A 15,941-nucleotide genomic window follows, 5' to 3' on the forward strand; every position below is an offset into this window, starting at 1 on the left:
AGGGTTTCACCCGAGTTCGATTTGGTGTGTTAGGTTTCAGTTGAAAAGTTAGAGCGAGAGGGTTTCGGTCGAAAAGAGAAGAAGAGGCGGAGAAGGAGAGGCATTTTAAGTTCTACTTTTAATTATCTCTCTCATGTAACTTCATATAGACCACCCTAGTTACAGTGGAGTATAGCCGGACGGCTATTCTCTTCGACACCCAATTGATTGGTTCCAAATATCTAATGGTAAACTTCTAGCTGGAGACAGAGTTTAAAAATGAGGGGACTAAAATAAAAAATTTGGACATTTGTGAACTAAACATTAAGAATTAAGTGGACTAAATCCAAATTACATGATAAATTAAGGGTGTTTTGTGGTTTTACTGATTTTAGGGGTCCTTGCTCTGTGGATAAGTAAATGAAAAAGGAAAGAGAAACTTAGAGTCTTTTCTTTTGTAAATGAACAAGATTGTTCGCACGTGCATATGCACGTGCAAGTTGAAAAATGAAGGCCATCACTTTTTTTGTCTGTTATCAGGACTGGGATTCATCATTCATGTTATCTGTATACATTTAGAATAACTAAATCAATAATATACCTTGATTTTTATGTGTAACACAAAATCTTCCCATTGAGTCGTAAAACACTTGCCACCTTTTCTCCAAATCGTATTCTTGCTCCCTTTATTAAACTTCCAATGATCATAAAAAAATGATGCTTGATCAATGAGTGTGTTGTCATAATTCCCATGTTGTCGGGAAAACTCAATTTAGAATTTACCCTGTAAATCTACCTTTTGAACCACAAAGTGCTCAAATCCTTTTCGACTAATCCCAATATCTGCTTGGTCTATTGCTCTTCGAATGATCGTACAAATATGAACCTCATCCTAAATACCCAAGTTGAAATCCTTATCACAACTATGAATATACAGATTCTGTCTTTTTCTTTTTTCATGATTATAAAAACTACGTAGGCTAATATTTCATTTATTCTTTAGACAATATTAGGGATTCTTTTTGGTGTGAAGTCTGAGTTTACACATGAACTTTAAATTTGCCCATTGAGACATAAAACACTTACCATCTTCCATACAAATCGTATTCTTTCTTGCTGTCATACTCTTTCAATGATCCAAAAAAAAACATATATAATGCTTGACAAATGAGCGTCATCACGTCAGAGTCCTCACCAGAGTTTTAAATTGCATAATAATGTTTTAGGGAAGACTCTGGTTAGAGTTTACGTTTGAATTGTAAACCTACCCATTAAACCATAAAATGCGTACATATTTTTCGACTAATCGTAACATTTTCGACTAACCGTTACATTTTCTTGCTCTCACTCTTCTAATGATCCAAAAATATGAATCATCACCCTAGTTTTAAATTGCGAAGTAATGTCGTCGTAAAATCCCAAAGCTGAAACTATCTTCATCGTAGCTTTAAATATACCGATCCCATCTTTATTTATCGCGAGTCTAAAAAACTGCGTATGTTGATATATATCATTTGGAAATAGCATTAGGAATTCTCTTTTTCTGGTCTGATCTCAGAAGTTACATTTGAACTCTAAATTTGCATGTAAACCCACAAAGCACTTACCATCTATTCGAAAATTCGTAATCTTTGCTTGCTCTGTTACTCTTCCAATGATCTTAAAAGAAAAATGATGCTTGACTAATGAGCGTCGTGTCAGAATCCTTACCGAGTTTTATATTACATTGTTGGGAAAACTCAGGTTAGAATTTACGTTTGAATTGAAAATCTACCCACTAAACCATAAAATGCGTACATCCTTTCCGACTAATCGTAATCTTTGCTTTCCCTCTTACTCTTCCGATGATCATAAAAATATGAATCGTCTCCTTAGTTTTAAATTGCATAATAATGTTTTCCTTTAAACCCAAAGTGAATGTCTTTGTATTAGCTTTAAATGTATAGGTCCTCGTTTTTTTTTAGTATTATGGATCTAAAAAGCTACTTTGGCTGATATATCGTTTATGATTTCGATTTTCTCTTTTGAATCCGAAGTTAGAATTTACAGTTGAGTTATCTATTACTTTTATTTATATATAAAGGAAACTCCCCTTGCTACAATATTTTCAAAGCTGTAAATTTTGTTGGACCATTTTAACCCTGCATCTTCCCACAGTAATAAATGTCCTAAAAATATAATCAAGGTATAATAGTAATTAAAGGTTATTTGCAAATAAAAAACTAGAGACGCTACTTCACGTAACTTTAGTTAGAAAGGACCCGGTCTTCGTGCACGTGCATAGGCACGTGCGGACTTCTAGTAAATCTATAGATTGAACCACAAATTGCTTACCATCTTGGTGTAAATGCAAATAGTTCATTCTCAGTCGCTGGATTTGAATTCCGAGACGTTATTATAAATACAACCCTAAAGCAGAAACCTTAGATGGTTTTCATTTTGTTTTTTCCTTATCTATCGGCAGCATATTCTTTCTCTCGAAGAAGAACAACTCTGAAGAAAAAATCAAGGTTTTCAAATCCGAACCCTAACGTAGTAAAGTGAAAACACGCCAGAAAATCTTGAACTAACTCTTATTATCCAAGCACTTTATTCGAATTCTTTCTGGTCCAATGGTGGAAGGGAGTGGGAGAAGTGTAGCAGCTTTGGTCTTTGATGACGCTTGTAAGGAAGCTTGTAGCAATTGAAAGCTCTTCTCGCATGTCCATAGTCTGACATCCCGACGGGTACCTTACTATTTGAAATAATGTTTAACGCATAGACAAAAATCTGGAATGTAATCATCTGTTCAATTGCTCTCATGCTTCCTCACAAGCATGATCAAAGACAAATGCGACATTTTTAGCAAGAAGACTACACAAGGGTATTGTAAATTTAGTTAAGTCTTTGATGAAGGCACCTAATTCACCTTGTTTTCAACATTTTGCTCTATTTACATCTGCATCGGTTATGAAGAAGCCCTAGCTGGTGTAATGTGCGTTATTCATAAGTAAATTCAATTTTTAAACCTTGACAAGTGGTCAGCTGCTGCATTTTCCTTTTGACGCACTAGATATTTCAGATAATGTGTATTGCAATCGGCTGCGCATTATGTATAAGAGAGTGTTAAAATTGGTCCACGGTCTAGTCAAATCCGTGGGTACTTTTGTTTTTTTGAAAGAAAAGGTTATATATTGAAAGGGGAAATATGTATAGGAGTTTGGATCAAATGATCCCCAAGGAAGTTAAAAACCAACAACTAATTACATAAGTACAACATCCTCCCAGTGATATAACACTTGATTCAATGAGTAGTCTTTGAATATTTCCTTCCTCGAACTCCAAAGATAAATATCCATAACTATCGCATGAGCCAGCTCGTCCTTCGATTTTCACCTTCTTCCATGAACTCTATTGTTCTTTTCCAACCAAAGCTCCCACTATAATCACTTTCATGGTTGATGTTTTCCTATAAACAACATATTTGCTCGATAGCAACTCGTAAGTGTATAAATATAGCCGATGTTGTTGGTCACAGTACTCCAGTCCAGCCGACATGAAATCTGATTAGAGAGGTTCGAATGCTCGATTCATTCCCCTATTCACTATTGGACAAGCCCATATTGTCTCGGCTGTAGCAAGTTAGTTTAAAAACCACGGGCTATGAGTTCAATTTAATTCGACCCGTATGTATACTAACATGTGATCAACCGTTGGATATTTGATTAAAACAAACGTATTATAACTAGCCAAATAACGCTTGGATGCCAAGCGACGCAGAGGAGGGGGAACTTGGCAACAAAGAGACCGTTTGGAGCTAATTCATATCCTATGTTAAGATGGAGTGGGTGATGCCAGATTGTTTCGACTTAATCATAAAGGGTTGGAGGATCAAAAATCTCTCTTCAACTGGTCAAGCTTTATGGCAGGTCCTTCCAGCAGCAATCCATCCCGCAAACTGTTTGCAATCCATTCCACAAACCGTTTGCAATTCCCTCCTAACACCATAGTGACCTTCACGTTCTACCAAAAACACTTCTCCATTAATTAGATAGATAGTGCCAACGACACCTTATTTACGTCTATAGAGTGTAGACTCTACACACAACTACCCGCATCGTAGACACACCTTCTTCTCACTCCCTTATCTTCAACCTTATCGTTAACAATAAACTTAAAAAAGCACCCTTATGCCTTATCTTCAACCTTATCGTCAACAGTATCATGGAAAGACATCTAATTAATGTTTTTCAGAAAAATAAGGAAATGACGGGAAAAGGTTTGTCCATGTAACCAAGTATGCTAAAGCTACGGTGAGGCCTTCTAAAAAAATCTGATTTCCGTCACTCCACGATTGTTAGTTTTAGTGGAAGTCGTTCGATTATTTTCCAAAAAGAAAAACTTAATGAAACGCCATTAACAACTAACTCATCCATTGGAAGTCGACTTGGTCGTCAATTGTTTGGACTTGATCAAACTGTTTCCATGATTTCTCAACTTTAGGTGGGCCCCACCAAAACAAAACCACCGGGTGGACCAAGCTACGGACATACCGCGGGAGCCCGCAGAGAGTGTATAGTTCTGATATAGCACTTTGATAGAAACGGGGATAGTTTTCCTCGATGGTTGTTTCTTTAGTCGAGTCGAAATAAAGATATAAAATTGAAGAAACTTGTAGTATAAACCTAAAACCGGTAAACAGATAATTTACTATTAAAAATAAAAATAAAATAAACTATCTATAACATACCATAGACAAAATAGAGAACTTTTATAGAAATGCATGGAATATTAGTGGACACTCCTGTAAATTGTAGGGTTAAACTCCTTTGACAAGGAAAACTGAAAGATCTAGTCTAGTATTCTCTCTGAAGATACGGCAGCTAAAATGAACGGGCAACCAAATTAATCGGCAATTAGAAAAAGGAGTAAATCTTTCGTGAACCAGTTTGCGTACATCATAAATAAACCAAATGCCAGCACATGGTGCTGCTAGATCAAATATGATCTAGTAGCGCTAGAGAAAATTTGTTCCAAAAGATTTATCCCTGTAACCAAGCATGATAAAGCTACGGTCTGACCTTCTCAAACACATTTGATTTCCGTCACGCCATGATTTCTAACAAATTTAGGAGGAAGTTGTTCGATTGTTTTCTAAAACCAAAAAACTTAATGAACCTCCATTAACAACTCCTCCATTATTTGGACAGGTCAAACTGTTTCCATGATTTCTAATAAAATAAAAACTTCAATTCGGAATTTCTACTTCAACTGTTAATCACATGAATCATGCACATAAATAGTAATCAATATATTTATCAGATTACGAAATTTGCATCTCATTACATAAAGCTTATTAGCCACTCTAAGTTGGCTTTACCTCATAAACTGTTTGATTGTGCAGTTCCAGGTGATGTGACTCAATAATGTTGTAGCAAAAAGGTTCGTTGAGACTTGTGAAACCAAAAGAATTTAGACTTAAGAATTAAAGAAAACTTAACTCAAAATTGGATTTCAAGATATGAGAAAATAACCAAGACACTGATTCCACTATTACACATGAATGAATGATGGTAAATAACCCAAAACTCTAATTATCTTTAAGTCCCTTATTTTCTTAACTCACAAATAATCAGGCAAATTCTCAAAAATTAATTGTATCCCCTAAGCATAGATTATCTAATCAAGCATAATCTATCTAATTGAATCACAACTAATGAAGAAAATTATGCAAACAATTAAAAACTCTGCAAAAGCAGTGATTGAGCGAATTATAATTAAATATTAGAGAAAATATAATAGTTACCAAATTATTCATGCGTAAATAGCTTCCTCATTGCCCCAAGGATTGGGTTTAGCTCCTCATTATTACAAAGAAAACTAAATAGAAGAAATGAAAGAAAATTGTGAAACTGGCTACCGGCTCACCCGCCCTCCTTTGGTTGTGCTCTCTTGCTCTCTATTTATACACACAAACCCATTAATCAAATATATTCTTCCATAACTCCAAAATCTTCTTCTTTTTAATTAAAAATATCTTCAAGAATTTTTCTTCTTCTTTATATTCTCTAAATTTCTCTATTATACCCAAATCTTCTTTAATTCGCAGAATCAAATCCAAGAGAAAATCCTCTAAGATATCTTTCATGTTTAATTGAAGATAACTTCCTTTTTTTTTCAAAACTCCGGTAATTAATACTCATAGATTTCCTGTTTATAAGGAAGAAGATATTGTTGTCTTAAAAATTGTAAATCCTTTACTGTTGGAACCCAAATTTCTCGCCAATATTCTGTTTGAAAATGAAGAAGAAGGTGGTGCCTCTATCCAAAGTGCAGGTGCCTTTATTAATTTTCTGAGAGAGGTGCAAGCATCACTATTCGAGCAACTTTTTCCACACAAGTGTATTTCTCCAAGAACACCTACACAAACATAAAAACACCATAATAAGTACAAAATCAAGCACTAACAATAGAGACACTGAGGACAAATTAGACACATAAATGCGTCTATCAAATACCCCCAAACTTATTATTTGCTTGTCCTCGAGCAAAACTAAAAAAAAAAAAAAACCGAGTTAATCTCGGGAGGGTTTACCAGAGGTGTACCCACAAAACCATTACTCCAGACCCTAGCTATCTAAGCAGAACCTTGGAAGGCATTAAAGAAGCTTCTTGCTTGGCATACCTATTGACTACAGGAGGAAGTACCCTGATGCGAAATTCCGATTGTTGTACACGAGTTTGCACTCAAGCATACTAAAATTCATATAAAGTGACAGAGCTCTACTCAGATAGTTTCTGGACATCATAACCGGAGTCAACCAATCACATGGAAAGATTAAGAAGATGGATAAAGAAAAAGATGGTTTAAAGTGAACGGTGTTTCCCATATCTGTCTGAAGGCCTCTGCCAGGATGAACCTATCCTAATGGACTGAGATACCGGTCAGACTAATATCAACACAACTGGTATATACAAGGGGACCAGCGGTCGATAATCCTAACTCTAGGTCAACACAACTGGCATATACAAGGGCATCACCGGTCGACTTTATTGAATTTATTCCGGTTGGTCTGATGGTCTAGTCTTTTTTTTTTAATATCTCAATCACCCTAGCAAAGGTAACATCTTGAATCGTGTGCCCCACCATATCACTTAAAAAAATAAAAATAGAAGGATTAGGATTCAACGAGATATGACGAAACTACCATGTTTTTTTTTTAATTCTAACACCTGAGCTCTGTGCTTTTATGAATAGACTCTATAGATGTTTCCATCTAATCATATTGGTTCCTCAACTCCAACAACCAAGATGTTCCCATCCACTTAGATTGGTTAGTGCCGACCTTAATAAGCATAAATTTCTAGGCTCTGGAGTTTATTTATTGCAGCAAAAAGTTTCTTATCCACCCCCAAACTTAAATCTAACATTGTCCTCAATGTTCTAAAATTAAAAACACGAACAAGGAGAAACTGTTACCACTTGAAGCAAAAGAGTTAAGGAAAGATATTACCGTGTTGCATGAGCATGGGTTACCTCCCAAGAAGTGCTAAGTTTAAAGTCTTCAGCCAGACATTGGAAGAATTAGTCACCTCGTAAAATCATATAGCAGTAGCCGGAATAATTTTGGGTCATCTGGATGAAAAAATATTACCCACAAGAAGAGGAAAGTGCAACAGACCAAGAAGATACCGAACATACCTTCGCTTAAGACAACTACATCTAGTTGTGGTTCAGGTTCAGGCTCTATAAAAGGGTCTAAATAAAAAGCTTTCATCGGTTGGATTTCCTCAAAGCTAAGATCCGGTTCAGGCATTAGAGTCTGGAAAAACTCAACTAAGAACTTAGAAGCACATAACAACAACCTGAATAATTGGGGATCCTCTAAGTCAATTAGATTTGACTCACAGTGACCACAATAATGGTCTTCTTAAGAAAATGTGTCGACCCTAATATCCTAAAGTAATTAGGTTTAGTCTCAAACTTAATAACCGACACATCTGAAAATCATATGTTCCCAAATTGGAAAAGTTTTTGGTGGGAAAACAAAGTCAATCTTGGTATCATAGCCTGGGTTAACCACATCAACCAGAGGATGGGTTTCTAACAACTGAGCTTCTCTGGACATCATTAGGTTCGGAAAATGTATGAAGATAATCTTGTAAGATGGTTGAGGCATATGTCAAGTCCTACGAGGGAACTTCTAAGAGTTAAAGCACACGAAGAATGATAATCACCCCCAAACTTAGAGTTTTTGTGTCTCTATAAAGACTAGTCACAACTTCCCTAATTTCTAGGTCATCAGATTCCTGAAATGGTCAATTGATTCTTCTAAGTTGGTTCATCTCACTCATCTACGAGTTTATGGTCTTCTAAGATTAGTGTTCTAAATCGCTAGACTCTAAAACAATATTCTCAAAAGAAACTCGTTCCTCTAAACCATTATTAGCATCGTAATCAAAAGGAAATACTACATCGTCTAAAACGGTGGTATCTCTAGTCAAATCCTCATCCTTTTGAATAGGTGAATAATTATTAAAATTATTTGGATTTGTACTAGAAACACCACTATCATTATAAAGCTCAATCGGAGTAACAAATTCCTGATCACTATGCCTACATATTTCATGTTCTTCATTAATACTATCCTCATCATAATCATCATTATAATAACATGAAAATGATCGAACCTTATCAAAACAAGTAGTGTTACCAATTCTAACCTCGTCATCTTGATTATGTGAATAAAAACTATCCTTATTTTCGAGGGTGGTATTGGGAAAACTACACTGGAAATTAAGACTATCCTGAGTAAGTTTTTCCACAATCCTATTTGTACTCTCAGTAAATTGCTTGAGGGTCTCTTCTAGAGATATCTTAGTTGACCGCTCTACGGACTCTTCTGGGAGAAGAATATTATAAGTCTGTTTCATAAATAACTTCCGTGTTGACTCATTGAAACTCTTGAGAGACTCTTCTAGAGAAATAGAAGGATTGTTTTGCTCGTATGACCTGTGGGTATGTGGATAGTAATTGGGCTCACAATGGTATGGACCATAACCTTCAAAAGTTTCGCGTTCCCAATCACTATTCACACTATGGTCATAAAAAGGATAATGCCCAAGCTGCTCAGTCGGATACTCATTATATTGGCTATTATAATACCAGTTCGACATCCTAACTGCAAGGGAATTCTAAACAAACAAAAAGAAGGATGAGTCGACCTCAACAAGCCTATTTTATCTAGCAAACAAAAAGCATGATGGCTCCACTTAGATTGTTTCTATACCAGCTTCTAATCCTTCGAAATGGAATTCGTTACAATTTAAGCAAACTCCTCTAGAATCAATCCGAGTCAAAGTAAGTTGAATTGAGGCGAGGGAAGCTCAGTGGAGCTTTGATACCCAAGGCCTCACCGGAATTACAAGGCGGCGCAGTCACGCATTCAACTCACAGAAACCATCATGAACTTCGAAGTATGCTTAAAAGAGTAACCAATAATTTTCGAATGACTTTCCTATTAAGCTCGTTACCCTATCGGTCTCGTTCTAGTCAGTATTTTAAGCTTAGGTTCGCATAGGCATCGTTTTTCTAAGGCGGGCAAGAAGAGAACAGTGATGAAATCCGAACCCTTATCTTGTATGGCCAGTCCTTGCCCTTTACTAGGAAATTAAAGCAGCCGTATTCAGTTCCTCGACATATATGCAAACGAAGGAATACAGTAACTCGCTAGCAGGGGATTCGCGAGTGTTTCGACAAACTTATCTCCCGTTCCAGACGGGGGATGAACCATTGTAGTCGACTCGGGCCACGACTCCTATGTCATGTACGAACCCGAGGGGCCGAGGTGATATCGTAATCACCGTCCTTCTCTGCAAACAGTTTAATATTTAAACTACCCTTCCGTGAGGTTTAAAAATAATGTCCCAAAATTTAAAGTACAAAGTCAAAAGAAAATAAAGTACAAGGGAAAAGGAAAGTCTAAAAAAATAAATAAAAACAATTAAAAATGTCTCTCTTTTTTTACAAAAAAAATTCCTCTTATTTCGCTCCTTTCGCTTTTCCTTTTACTCCAAGTCCTTAAGTGTTCACCAAAAGTTTTGGCAAAATTTTCTTTCGCTCCAAATTCCAAATTCTGTAAGCAAAAGACAAAAACCCAAAAACGTAAAGAAGAACAAAAAAAATAAAATAAAAACAAATATAAACCTAAAAAAGAAAAAGAAAATCTAAAAACTCTAGCGTAAAGACAAGTCCGCGTCGGCGGCGCCAAAAATTGATGTGACTCAATAATGTTGTAGTAAAAAGGTTTGTTGAGACTTGTGAAAGCAAAAGAATTTAGACTTAAAAATTAAAGAAAACTTAACTCAAAATTTGATTTCAAGATATGAGAAAATAACCAAGACACTGATTCCACTATTACACATGAATGGATGATGGTAAATAACCCAAAACTCTAATTATCTTTAAGTCCCTTATTTTCTTAACTCACAAATAATCAGACAAAATCTCAAAAATTAATTGTATTCCCTAAGCATAGATTATCTAATCAAAGCATAACCTATCTAATTGAATCACAACTAATGAAGAAAATTATGCAAACAATTAAAAACTCTGCAAAAGCAGTGATTGAGCGAATTATAATTAAATATTAGAGAAAATACAATAGTTACCAAATTATTCATGCGTAAATAGCTTCCTCATTGCCCCAAGGATTGGGTTTAGCTCCTCATTATTACAAAGAAAACTAAATAGAAGAAATAAAAGAAAATTGTGAAACTGGCTACCGGCTCACCCGCTCCTTTGGTTGTGCTCTCTTGCTCTCTATTTATACACACAAACCCATTAATCAAATATATTCTTCCACAACCCCAAAATCTTCTTCTTTTTAATTAAAAATATCTTCAAGAATTTTTCTTCTTCTTTATATTCTCTAAATTTCTTTATTATACCCAAATCTTCTTTAATTCGCAGAATCAAATCCAAGAGAAAATCCTCTAAGATATCTTTCATGTTTAATAGAAGATAACTTCCTTTTTTTTTCAAAACTCCGGTAATTAATACTCACAAATTTCCTGTTTATAAGGAAGAAGATATTCTTGTCTTAAAAATTGTAAATCCTTTACTGTTGGAACCCAAATTTCTCGCCAATATTCTGTTTGAAAATGAAGAAGAAGGTGGTGCCCCTATCCAAAGTGCAGGTGCCTTTATTAATTTTCTGAGAGAGGTGCAAGCATCACTATTCGAGCAACTTTTTCCACACAAGTGTATTTCTCCAAGAACACCTACACAAACATAAAAACACCATAATAAGTACAAAATCAAGCACTAACAATAGAGACACTGAGAACAAATTAGACACATAAATGCATCTATCACCAGGACCAAGATCCTTCGATAGGTTTCCATCTTTTGTATATTGACCCTTTTCACAACAATACCCCTGATCAAATTCTTGATGAAACTCAAAGTGTAGATGCCACAATCTCCGCTGCAACCCCGATAAAGAGCCATTATAGTCAAGGAACAATTAACGACATAGTTATTAAGTGAAAACAAATTGACGGCATAATTATTGAGTGAAAACAAATTGACAGCATAATTATTGAGTGAATAATTTATTAATTTTTTCCTGGGTCCAATTTCTTAAATAATTTAAGCATACCAGAACGAACTAGAAGTCTAATCAAAGAGCTTACCCTGCAGAATCTCGTCTAGGGGTCTGCTGATGGAATTTAGCGTCCCACGAACCAGTAGCAAATAACAGTGACAGAGCTTTCCTAATGTGGTTTATTTCTTCGTGCGTTATTCTAGAGGAGGTGGCTCTGTCCCTGGATGCCGATGAGTCGTACACTTTGATCATTCTTTTTTTATGTTCAAAGCGATTGCAACCCAATGATTTTCCTTTATCAGTACCGGACCATAGACAACTCATACTTCATCCTAGTTTTTGCCATTCTTAGGACGTTGCCCACTTCTGTATCTCTGTAAAGCGTCCATCTGCACCATATGTGCATGTTTCTGCTAAATAAACACACTGGTTAGTAATTAATAAAAGTGAAAACTACAGTCACACCCATTTTCTAGTTTTTCTCCACACTAAAACCCACAGGTAGAAAACTTCACGCGCGCACCCATTTTTTAGGAAAATTTTTCGCACAAACCCGTATTTATCAAAATTAGTTTTTCGGTTCTTGTTCTTCCTTCCTTCGTCTTCTCTTTTTCTTTTTTTTTTCTTTCTTTTTTTTTGATTTCCTTTTTCGGAGAGAACAAGGAGAACAGACGAGGATTATACTGTTGTCATTTATTGAGATGATTTTTCGAGAATATTCAAAGTGATTTGGAGTTCTTGTGGTACTATGGAGGTTAGGTTAATTTGCTTTAGATTTAAGAGAAATTAAGAGGGTTTTTAGAAGTTCAATCAAACACAAAGGTTGGGTTGCTGCCGGACTTGAAAAATCAGCAACAAAACAACGAGGAAAGAGTACTTTTGATGCTACAAAGAACATTGTGTTGTTTCCGGCGATTTACTATGTTGAATGAATGATTGTGAATGATCTTGACTTTCTTTATAAACAACGTAACAACAAAGGGCTCTCTATTTACCGAAAAAACAAAGCTCCCATGACCTGTTTGAGAAAATGATAGAGGAGGAGAAAAATCTCTCTCCTGATATACATTGATAAATGGTTTGTGTAAGACTGGGAATTTTGATGAAGTCAACAAACTTATGGACGAGATAGAAATTTTAGGTCTAGAGGCTAATGTTATAACCCATACTACATTGATCGACCGAGTTTGCAAAATGCATGGAATCGATGAAGCCAGTTCTTTGTTTGGAAAAATGCTCGCTCATGGTATCTTACATGATGTTGTTACTTACAGTTCTCTTATTAATGGCTTGTGCAAGTGTAAGAATCTTACGGAAGTAAAAATACTGTTTGGAGAGATGGAAGAGAGTGGCATTGTGCTGAATCACGTTTCATACTCTAGTCTGCTCATTTCGTTATTTGCTAATGATTAGTTAAACAAAGTACGTAGAAATGGATCGATATGGTCGATCATCCAAAAAAGTGTGTTAATGCTAATGATTATACATGTCATGAGGGAGTTCATCGTTCAAGTTAAAGTAATTAACTGCATTCCAGTTATTCCATTTGTTTTGCATTACCGATGGGATCAATATCCATTTTGATTGTGTTGCAAAACCAATCTAAATACTTATTTTTGATATTGAGAACTGAAATGAAGCCAGGACATGTACAAAACTAGTTAAGAGAAGATGTGAATGCTGACAAGTTGGATCTGGTGCTTGTATGGGTTCAATTGAGATAGGTTTGTGGTTGTTTGCAGCAACAAGAAGTTGCAGTCGAGATGGAGAAGAAAACAGAAGAGATGGTGATACTGTATGAAAGTTCTGCAGCTTTTTTTTTTTTTTGCATAACTTGTTATGCAGTCCAGAAAACGGTTGCATAACACGTTATGCATCTACAAAATTTGTTGCATAACTTGTTATGCAGTCCAGAAAACCTGCATAACCTGTTATGCAGGTTTAATTGCAGATGATGGTGTAAATACATGAAAGAAGATGATGGTGTAAATATATGATTTTGACCAAGAGCCCCCGAATAACTGAAAGATAATGGTTTGTGTGGGAGTTAATGAAACATGAAAGAAGATGGTAATGTGGTTATGACTGCATAACATGTCATTCAGTCGAGAAACTGTCTGCATAACATGTTATGCATTCGTGAAAATGGATGCATAACCTGTTATGCATCTACAAAATTTGTTGCATAACTTGTTATGCAGCCCAGAAAACCTGCATAACTTGTTATGCGTCCGAAAATATGGCTACATAATGCATTATGCATCGAGAAAATAGATGCATAACCTGATATGCATCCGTAAATATGGATGCATACTGCATTATGCATCAATTTTTTATATGTACGGCTAAAATCAACCAAAACAATGGTTACATAACTTGTTATAGATGCATAACTTTGTTATGCAAATACATAACTTGTTATGCAGTCGAAAAAATGGTTGCATAATTCGTTATGCGTCTGCAGAATATGTTATGCATCGTTTTTGATGACTGCATAATGGTTAAGTATCAAGTTTTCAAAAAAATTCCCTAAAATGAGGATCACCTCCGATTTTTTCGTTAAAAACAAAAATTTGATATTCTTGTTTGTACTCGTTGCGTAGATCTTTTAAAAAGATTTCCAACGATATAAAATTTGTAAAATTCTAAGGCACGGATTTTTAGATATATTATGTTCAAGTTGCGCTGCCAATTATACCCCTGAAAAAGATAGTATGCATAACGAGTTATGCCTCAAAAGATAATATACATAACCAGTTATGTATTGATTCATATAATAATTTCATATAATTATGGATGTCACGGTATACAAAATCAATTGTGGGTCTGAGAACGAGAATATTTTTTTTTTTGGATCTCCCCTTAATTTCCCCTTAATGAAAATAGTGCTGCGTCAGTTTGTATACCTACATGATGTACCCAGTTTGGATAGCTATACATAAACTGAAGTATGTATCAAACGTAGTCCACTGAATTTTTGACTTGTTTAGTTTAGGACAATTCCGAATCATTTTCAAACACACGTTGATATGCTGCACAATCTCATACGAGAGTCAAAGCTATGAACAAGTGTAACCATTTAATATATCTTAGTGGAGATTAGTTTGTCATTACTTACGGTATTAGAAAGCATGTTTCCCTTTAGTAGATCGATAAGCTGGTCAGGCTTGAACTCATGCGGTTGCGTATCAGGGGGCTTCCATTTAGGTATTTATTTAATGCCAGTTTGTGCTAGGGCTGCACAGGAACCGTCCCGTTCTATGGAACCGTATCGGAACCGTAAGAACCGTACCGGTACCGCCCCGGAACCGTAATCAGATGGGACAGGTACAAGTACCAAAAATTGGTACCGTGCCTAGAGTAGGTACAAGTAACGGTTCTAGGTTGTTCCCGTCCCGTCCCGTCCTGTAGTACCGAGGATCTGTATCCGTTAATATTAAGATTAAATCCTGGCCGTTGATAGTAGTGCAACACAAATTGAAAGGATGATATTTGCTGAGAATTGCTCCCTCTTTGGTAAATTTATATGCATTCAGCTCAGTAGAAATATTGAACTTGAAACATGAAGCTTGAAATAGCAATACTCAAGCATGAAGAACACCACGAATCAACCCTTATATAATGCACTACTATCTACGCAGTTGAAAATGTTAAGATTAGTTGAATTACTTGACCGAGCAAAAAAAATTTAGTTAAGATTAGCAACACTTGGCATCAGATGAACATTTTGAACCAACTGAAATCCAGGGTGGGATTGGTGCTTTGAAGTACTTCATCAAGTGGTCATCCACGAACCATGGTGCTTCTATCTCGTTGTATGGATTCTTGGAACATAAAAAATAACAAATTCCTATGGATGAGTAGCAATTAATACCTGCTTCACGAGGAAGATTCTGAAGCTAACAACAAATTTAAACATCGCACGATAAACCTTGACGATGTAGGTGTTGCTATGTGCATATAAACAACAAGCGGGGAGATCTCGGTTGAAGTCAGATCTTTCAAGACTTTTTTTTTTTACATATGCTAGAGGTAAAGACCCGGTCCCGTCCCGTCCCGTACTGGGTTAAACGGGTACATTTTCCGTCCCATCCCGTACTTCACAGGTACAGGTACAAATACAAGATACAAATACAAGCCAGGCAAAAATCCGTACCGTCCCGTCCCATGTGCAGTCCTAGTTTGTGCAGTTTTGGAATAGGAAGCTCATCCTTGTATATGCAGGAAAAATCCTTCGACTCACCTAAACCCTACAACCTTCTAGACTGTCTCCTTGGCAGGTGAACTGATATTGTTTTCCTTTTCTTATTCAATTTTCCATTTGGCTGTTGCACCCCATTCATATTCTTGTCTTCCGACCCTGGGGTATCTATG

The sequence above is a fragment of the Papaver somniferum genome, chromosome 3 (assembly GCF_003573695.1).
Source record: "Papaver somniferum cultivar HN1 chromosome 3, ASM357369v1, whole genome shotgun sequence".
NCBI lineage: Eukaryota > Viridiplantae > Streptophyta > Magnoliopsida > Ranunculales > Papaveraceae > Papaver > Papaver somniferum.